This window comes from Cynocephalus volans, chromosome 2 (genome assembly GCF_027409185.1).
Source record: "Cynocephalus volans isolate mCynVol1 chromosome 2, mCynVol1.pri, whole genome shotgun sequence".
NCBI classification, from domain to species: Eukaryota; Metazoa; Chordata; class Mammalia; order Dermoptera; family Cynocephalidae; genus Cynocephalus; species Cynocephalus volans.
In genome coordinates, this window is record NC_084461.1 from 13,712,083 (window position 1) to 13,721,352 (window position 9,270).

Consider the following 9,270-nt stretch of genomic DNA (forward strand, 5'->3'; position numbering starts at 1 on the left):
TCCTAAGATAGATATAGAAACAACTGCTTGGTCTTATTTTCAAAAGGGACCAATTTTATCAGTTATAAAAAGGGGGAACTACACAATCAGTAACTGTCAGAATTTAAGCTCTTTGCAGATCTTACTGTCTTGTACCTTTTCTGCAGACTCATTTCTTGCTGAAGTGCTATTTAACTACCAACTCTAATATTCTCCGATGATTCCACAGTAACCAGACCAGAATATGCAGGAAAGGATGACTGCAGAGAAATGGTAAGTAAGGGGTTGGCCAGGCTGCTGAGAGCAGACAGCCTAGCAGGCCCTCGCTGCTGGCGCGGAGCTGTGCACAAGGCACCGCTCGAGGGGTGCGGGCCGCGCTGCTCTCCATAAGCATCTGGTGGGAGGGAGGGGAAAGAGCGGACTCTGATAACTTCTAGAAGAGGGAGCGAATTGAATTGTCTGACACAAGTTCCTAGAGAACAGAAAAAAGCAATGTGCTGCCCTTGAAGGGAGAGCCAGGTCTCCTGGCAGTGACCCCAGGTTGGGTCCAGGTGTCAAGTTGCTCTGGCAACAGAAAGTAGTGGAGAGAGAAGGGGACGAACCTCATGTCATTTGAGGTGTCAGAACATTTGCTTCCTCAGGTAGCTCTTCCATTGCCATTTCTTATTTGCAATTCAAAAATTTTATAGGAGTTTATCCTTTAGTACGTGGCTCTCGTCCCATTGAAATTCTAGTTCAGGGGTATTTTCAGGACTGCTGAGTTCATCAGAGCATTTTCCTGTTTTTCCTCATATAGAATATGAAAGTTAAATGGTTTGCAAGGCAAAGTCTCTTGTGAAAATCCAAGAAAAGTAGAGATTTTTTAAAATGTGTACAGATTTATGGGTACAGAGTTGACTCAGTATTTGTGTACAGTATGTGATGATCAAATCAATATTAGCATGTTCATCATTACAAATTGTAATTACTATTTGTGTCCCTTACCCTATTACTCCCTATCTCCCTTCCTCTCCCCCTTTCCCACCTCTAGTAACTATAGGTCTGATCTCTCCTTCTTGAAGTTCAACATTTTATTTTGGTCTTTCTTTCTTTGTTTTTTTAGCTCCCACTTACCAGTGAGAACACACAGTATTTCTCTTTCTGTTCCTGGCTTCTTTCACTTAACATAATTTTCTCCAAGCTCATCTGTGTTGCTGCAAATGGCAGGATTTCATTCATTTTTATGGCCAAGTAATATTCCACTGTGTATATATACCACATTTTCCTTATCCAGTTATCTGTTGATGGACATTTAGGTTGGTTCCATATTTTGGCTATCGTAAATAGAGCTGCAGTGAACACGGGAGTGCAGGTATCCCTTTGACATGATAATTTCCATTCCTTTGGGTTACATCTAACAGTGGGATTGCTGGATCATGTGGCAGTTCTACCTGTAGTTGTTTGAGAAATCCCCATACTGTTTTTCATAATGGCTGCACTAATTTACAGTCCCATCAACAGTGTAGAAGTATTCCCTTTTTTCCACATCCTCACCAGCTTTTGATATTCCGTCTTTTTGATAATAGCCAGTCTAGCTGGGGTGAGATGATGTCTCAGTGTGGTTTTGATTTGCATTTCCCTGATGATTAGTGATGGTGAGCATTTTTTCATGGACCTTTTGGCTATTTGTTTGTCTTCCTTTGAGAAATACCTATTCAGCTCCTTTGCCCATTTTTTAATTGGATTATTTGTTGTTGTTTTACTATGAAGTTGTTTGAATTCTTTATATATTCTGGATATTAATCCCTTATCAGATGTATGATTTGCAAATATTTTCTCAAAAGTAGAGACTTTAATTGCATCATTTATAATTATGGCTATTTATAGAAAACATTCATCTCTACTCCATTTTTGAAGGTTAAAAACCTCTTTTAGGCTAGAGCTCAAGGGAAGAGGAGGAGAGACCTATGGAGCTCATGAAGGCAGGAGAAGCCAAGATGAGAGAAAGAAAGGATTGCTCCCACCATTTCAAGCCCCAGCCACTTTAAGGCTGCCCTGCTGAGCACATGGAGCAAGAGCTGGCAAAAGCCGCAGCTGTGCCCTTCCTGTGAAGTTGCTTGGAGGCTGCAGGGGAGAAGAGGGCCTTGGTGGCCCCCAGGCCAGCAAGACAACTAACAGGGTTCCTGTGGACTCACATAGGAGCAAGGGGCTACAGACAACTGAAAAAAGGAGCCACTCAGAGGCCAGCCAGTAAGTCATCTCAAGGGATCAGTTCATGGCCCATCCCATGGGAGGTGTTTGGAGTGCGGGGGGTAGAGACGGGCCCACTAGGGGAACATTGGGGCACAGCATGGACAGCTGATTTGCCCTCCAATCTGCACAGCCCCACTCAGTTGAGACTGGTCAGGAATATAGAAATGCAGGGGGTGCAGTTTGCTGAGAAGACTCAGGCCCAGACCAGAGTTTCCACACAACCCAGGTGTACTGAACCTCACAAGACCCAGAAGTGCTTACAAAGTCAGCAATTAAAACCTGAGCTGCACAAAAAGCCTTCCCCAGAGAATCAGTAGCAAAGCAGCAATTTAGCTCAACCACAGAGCTCAAGGGTTGGTCCTCACAGGAAGTTCCCCCACTTTAGAAGTAAGTAAAGGACAATAAATTAGTTCAAGTGCAGAGTTTAAGTGGTGGGAAGAGCAAATAATCCAACACGGAGCTGAAAGAAAAAACAACCCACAGATCAGAGAAAAAGTGCTGGTATTAACCAGTACAGATCTAACACCACCAAAGAACACCTATAAAACTTGGAAAAACCAGACGCCCCCTGGGCTCCAGAGCCAGGGTCAGGGGAGGGGCCAAGGGCCTCAGCCACGCCCCCCTGAAGTCTGCACCCCCCCCCCCAGCAACAACCACCAAGCAAGGGTGGGAGGGGCTGAGGGCCTCAGCCACGCCCCCCAACTTCCACATCCCGCCCCACCCCCACCAAGCCACCCAGCTGGAAGCCCCCTGGGCTCCCGTGCCAGAATGAGGGGGTGCCCTAAGCCTTGACCATCCCCCTCCCCCTCCCCCTCCCCAACTGCTTCACATCTTAGAATGTAAAAAATAATTAATAAATTTCAAAAGTACATAAAAATACAAAATAAATAAAATTTTAGTAGGTATCACCAAATGCCCCTGAAGAAAGACTGTACCAGTTTATACCCTACTACGGTGCGTAAAGCACCTGTGTACTTACACGGATGACCAGCTGCTATGGTCTGAATGTTCTTGTCCCCCGAGAATTCATATATTGAAATCTTAACCTCCAAGACGATGGAGGTGGGGCCTTTGGGAGGTGATTAAGTCACAGAGCAGAGCCTCATTGATGATATTAATACTCTTATAAAAGAAGCCCTGGAGAGACCTCTCATCCCTTCCGCCACGTAGGACCACAGCAAGAAGGCCAGAAAGCAAGGCCTCCCCAGACACCAGATCTGCCTTGATCTTAAACTTTCCTGCCTCCATAATTGTGAGAAATAAATTTCTGTTGTTTATAAACAAAAAACAAACAAAACAAAACAAACTCTTTTATCCAGTTTTGCCCAATCCATCAGTTTCTTTATGGCTACATTTATCTCCTGTTAATGTGCTTTTCCAGGAAAGACTACATCAGAACAAGTGACATGAAAACCGGCTTTTGAGACCCACCCTGTTGATAATTTGAGAACTGCCGACACTGCTGGATTGTTAAGGTATGGTAATAAACTGTTTTCCATATTTATTTTTAAATGCTTACACCAAAAATGAAAAGATGCAAAGCATCGATTTTTTTGCAAACATGAAAATCACCTCCCAGCACTAAGCTCTCCCAGGCAGTTATCACAGTGGGCTCCCCAGAGGTGGGGGGAGGTCGGTGTTCCTTGATTTGCTTTCTCAATTTTATGGCAAAGTGGGCAGAATAGGAAATATAAATGAGAGCAGGCCTTATAACTGCGCTGATGTTGAATTCACCCTCCCGTGCTTCTCCAGACCACCCTAGTTCTCTTTGAGGCCTTCTGCTCTTCCATGGGACTTTCTCAGGCTTCAGGCAGCAGCCACCTTCTCTGACTACACAAGCCCTTCCCCTAAGTGACCGCAATGGGTCTGGTATTAGTGTTACTTGCCAGTGGCATTGTTAGAAATGACCACAAGAGAAATTCTCTCGGGGTTCTGGAGGCCAGTGGTCCAAAGTCAGTATCACAGCAGCAGCCGGGGTGTGCCGGGCCTCACTCCCCAGGGGACCCCCCATCCCTCTCCTCCATGTCCAGCCCCTCCGTGCCTGTGTCCTGCCCACCATGGGGCGTTTTGTCCTTGTCCCCTTTGCTCCAACCACTCGGCTTTGCTCGGCCCTCAACATTGCTGCCATCGTCTCTCCTGGGGCCTTCGCTGGCCCTCTCTACCTGCACGGGCTGACCCCCCAATCTTGACCTGACTGCCCCTTATCCTCTGACCTCAGGTTAAATGTCCTTTTAAAGGAACCCTGAGCCCCTCAGAGGGGCCTCCCTCGGGCTCCCTCACGCCACCCTTTGTCATCCCACGTTGCGCTCCCATCCATTCTGTGATGCGCTCGTGGTTTACCTGTCGCACGCCTGTCCCCCCCCATGATTCTTAGCTCCGTGACAGCAGAGATCCCGGCTGTCTTCATCTCCTTTCCCCAGCACCCCCTGCACAACACACAGCTACTCTCTCGCAATCTCAAGAATTCCACGGATAGAAATGAGATTTTAAAATGAGCCTATGGAAGAATATACCAACTGGCCACCCACTAAAAGTTTGTGAACAGTATAAATAAGATCCTTTCTTGGGGGGTGAAGTGCAGGCAGGAGGCATGATCCACTCAAGTTGGAGAAGTTGAAAGTTTAACAAAGGTTTATTGAAAGGTGTGGGCAAGGACATCAGGAACGGCCTCCTGCACAGAGCGGAGACCACTGTGGGGTGAAGGCAGCCAGGCTGGGGCAACTCCGTGGTGAATACATTTCATGGTCCTCCCTGCCTCCAGCCTCCCACTGGCCGATGGCAACCAGAAGCCAGAGGGCAGGAGAGCCCCTTGATTTCAGCCTCTGGGACAGGAGAGAGGTGGAAAGTGCCTCTGAGGACACCAGGGATAGAGGAAAGAGACAAAATGCAAGCATGGCATATATTAGATTGACCCAAATCCGGAACATGGACACCACCAAATGCTGGAGAGGATGTGCAGCAACAGGAGCTCTCACTCAGTGCTGCTGGGAGTGCTAAATGGTGCAGCCACTTTGGAACACAGTTAGACAGTTTCCTACAAAACCAAACACACCCTTACCGTACGATCCAGCAATATCACTCCTTTGTATTTACCCAAAGGAGTTGAAAATTTATGTCAGCACAAAAACCTGCACATGAATGTTTATAGCAGCTTTATTCGTAATTGCCAGAACTTAGAAGCAACCAAGGTGTCCTTCGATAGGTGAACGAATAAACTGTATTACATCCAGACAATGGAATATTATTCAGTGCTAAAAAGAAATGAGCTACCAAGCCATGACAAGATGTGATGGAAACTTCACTGCATATCACCAAGTGAAAGAAGTCAATCTAAGAAGGTTACATACTGTATGGTTCTAGCTATGTGACACTCTGAAAAAGGCACACCCGTGGAGACAGTAAAAAGATCAGTGTGGTTCCCAGGGGTTGGGGAGAGGGCAGGATGAATAGCCAGAGCACAGGGGATTTTTAGGACTGTGGAACTGTTCTGATTGATACTGTAATGGTGGGTACATTTTACATTATACCCTTGTCAAAACTCATTGAATGTGCACCACCGACAGCCAGTCCTGACATAAACTGTGGACTGTGGGTGATACAACGTGTCAGTGTAAGTTCACCAGTTGTAGAAATGCCCCCCTCTGGTGCTGGGTGTAGATAGTGGGGGAGGTTGTGCATGTGGGGGGCAGGGGATATGTGGGAACTTTGTACTTCCTGTTCAATTTTGCTGTGAATCTAAAACTGCTCTAAAAAAATAAAGTCTTAAAAAAAAAACCCGCAAGCACAAGGACACTGTCTCCCAGAAACGGCAGGCACAGGTAGAAATAGGCTGCAATCCAAAGCTGAGGCCCTCTTTGTGACGCTGTGGATTGATTGAATTGTGTCCCCAAAGTTCGATTCCCACTGTAACTGCTGACGGTGGGAAATCCTATTATGGTAATTGAAAGGTGGGCCTTGAAGAGGTGATTAATCCATTTACTAGGACCATATGCAGTGAATGGATTAATGGTCGCCAGGGGCATGGTTTTGAGGGTTTTAAAAGGAGAGCATGTGAGTCTCTCTCTCTCTGCTCTGCCATTTTCTGCCATGTGAGACCCCTCCATTGCTGTAAAGCCACCATCAAAGAAGACCCTCACCAGATGTGTTCCCTGGACTTTGGACTTCCCAGCCTCTGACAATGTAAGCAATAAATTTAATTATCTTACAGATTACCCAGTTCTGTATATTTTGTTATAAGAAACAGAAATAGACTAATACAGTGGCACAAAGTCAGGGCATTCTACCAAGTGGCATGACCCTCTGTGCCTGTAGTTCTCACCCAGGTACAGTTCCGGGCCGTGTCTGTCTTGGTCCTGGGAGCAGCCCTCTCTCTCCCGAGTCCTCTGGGGCATAGTTCTCCCTGGACCGATACCATCCACAGACCCAAGAACTGCCAGGACCAGAGCCCAAGAACACCCTTCCCTCCCAGATTCTAAAGCCAGGATGTCCCTCCCCTTTTCCTGGGGGCTCATGGCAAAGCCCCCACCAGCCCCTTCTTTAACCACAGTTCCTTCCTATGTCTTCCCTGTTCCCGTGCCTAGGCCAGTGCAAGCCCAGGACTAGGAGGGAGCACAGGGGCGTCTGTCCTCGGGGGTACTGAGTACCCTCTTCCCTCTGTGCCAGCGCGTGCTAGCCCTGGGCTGAAGCCACCAGTTGAGAGTCCCCTTGGCCTTCACTCTTGATATAGTTTGGATATGTTTGTCCCCCCAAAGCTCATGTGGAAATCTGATCCCCAGTGTGTCAGTGTTGGGAGGTGTTTGGGTCATGGGGGTGGATCCCTCATGAGCAGATGAATGCCCTCCCTGGGAAGGGACCGCTGAGTGAGTTCTCTATCAGTTCCCATGAGAGCTGGTTGTTCAAAGGAGACTGGCAGCTTCTCTCCCTCCTGCTCTTGCTTCCTCTCACCTGGGATCTTGCATCCACAGGCTGCCTGCCACGAGCAGAAGCAGGCTGAGTGCTGCGCCAGATGCAGTTGTCCCAGAATTGTGAGCCAAATGAACCTCTTTTCTCTGTAAATTACCCAGTCTCAGGTATTCTGTTACAGCAACACAAAAACAGACTAATATAACACCCCAACAGCCCATTCCAGGCCCAACTCCAGCAAGGCAAAACCAGGACAAACTTTCTCTGAATGGAAAAAGAATCCAAACTTCCAAACTTCTGAGACTGGATTCAAACCTCTGGTTCACAAAGGCATCCATCCGTGTTCCTCCAGCTGGTTGGAAAGGGAGTTCCAGATACTGGATGGCCTCAGTGGGCTGTGGGCCGCCCTGGAAAGCTCACCAATCCCTATGACATTGTTTGCATGGGAAATTCCCCAGTCCCCTTTTGGGGCACAACCCATCTGATAGAGTTTGGACATGTTGTCCCCACCAAAACTTATGTGGCAATCTGATCCCCAATGAGGCAGTGTTGGAAACTGTTTGAGCCATGGGGGTGGATCCCTCATGAATGGTTTAATGCTCTCCCCATTGGGGGGATTAATGAGTGAGTTCTCGCTCTATTAATTCCCACCAGAGCTGGTTGTTTAAAGGACCCTGGCACCTCCTCTCTTTCTCTTGCGTCCTCTTGCCATGTGATCTGCTTGTACCCGCCAGCTGCCTGCCACTTTCCGCCATGAGTAGGAACAGCCTGAGGCCCATGCCAGATGCAGCTGTCCCAGAATCGTAAGCCAAATAAACCTCTGTTCTTTATAAATTACTCAGTCTCAGGTGTTCTGTTATAGCAATGCAAACGGACTCATACACTATCTTGGAAGTTGGGATCTGCGGTGCTCTGCTGAGGTGGAAGAATCATGGGCCTGTGCTTATCCTAACATAATCCCATCAGTGAACCTCCTTAAACTCTCTGCCAAATGGCAGAGTGTTTTCCACTGTGTGTCATATGTTGACTCTGTGGGCACAGTGGCTCTGCAGATTGTTTTTAATGATGATACCAACTTTAAATTTTATATTTGTGTTTACATTGTGTTTGCTAGTTTCTTCTATGATTAATCTAAAATTCTTAAGTATTTCCTTTAAAAATCACCACGTTTGAAAAAAGACTTTTTCTTAGAGCTCATCATTACTTTGCAGGTGCCAGAAAAAATAAGAGAAAGGATTTATTAATTTAAAAAAAAATTAAAATCCGTAATGCTAAATAGAAAAGACCGTCTCCTTGCACTGAGTTCCATGGGTATTTTAATATGTAACAATGCCCTTTACTTTTAAATGACATTCAGAGAACTAATCTGTCCTAGCATTAACTTTAGGTGGCATTTGGTCTTTTGCCAGGGAGGTTGGCAGTCATTTCTTTTCAGTTCAAAGGCTGCGACCGCCCAGGCAGGAATGAAGACAATACCTGGAAGATAAGCAAAAATGATTATAAGAAAAAGGCCTGGAGCACACAGCTTCGGTCTCTAAGTTGAGATCTGGAAGTCTGGCTGCACCTGCTCTGCTCTCAGCCCGTCTCACTGTGGGGGCAGCTTTGGCAGCCCCACCCGCACTAACCGCTAGGAGCTTGGTGCCACCATCACAGTGGACAGATTCTGGGCTTGCTGTTGAGCAAAGTGTGAAAGTCCTAACTCTAGGCAAGAATTTTCAGTTCCACATCATTGATTGCACCCACATTTGGTTATCAGGCAAATCTCAGAGTGTTTCTGTAGAATCATTTCTAAGAAGGATTTGAGAAGATGGGAGGGATGAGGACCAGGCTGCCCACTGGCGAGGTCAGAACCTTCCTGCTCTTTCTTTCCCTTCCACGAACAGGCTCTTTTCCTGGGTTCTCTGTCTTCGATTCCTCAGGAAACTCCGTCTATAGTGGGGAATTTTTGCAAAATATTTTCTTCCCAGTGTCCCCAAAATATTCATGTTTCAAGAAAGGTGAATAAGCACAAAACAAGGAAGATACTGCTCATTTTAATTAAAAAAAATTTTTAAGCTAATAGCAATAATAGTCACAGGGGCTGGCCGGTTAGCTCACTTGGGAGCGCATGGTGCTGATAACAAGGTCAGGGGTTCAGATCCCTGAGCTGGCCAGCTG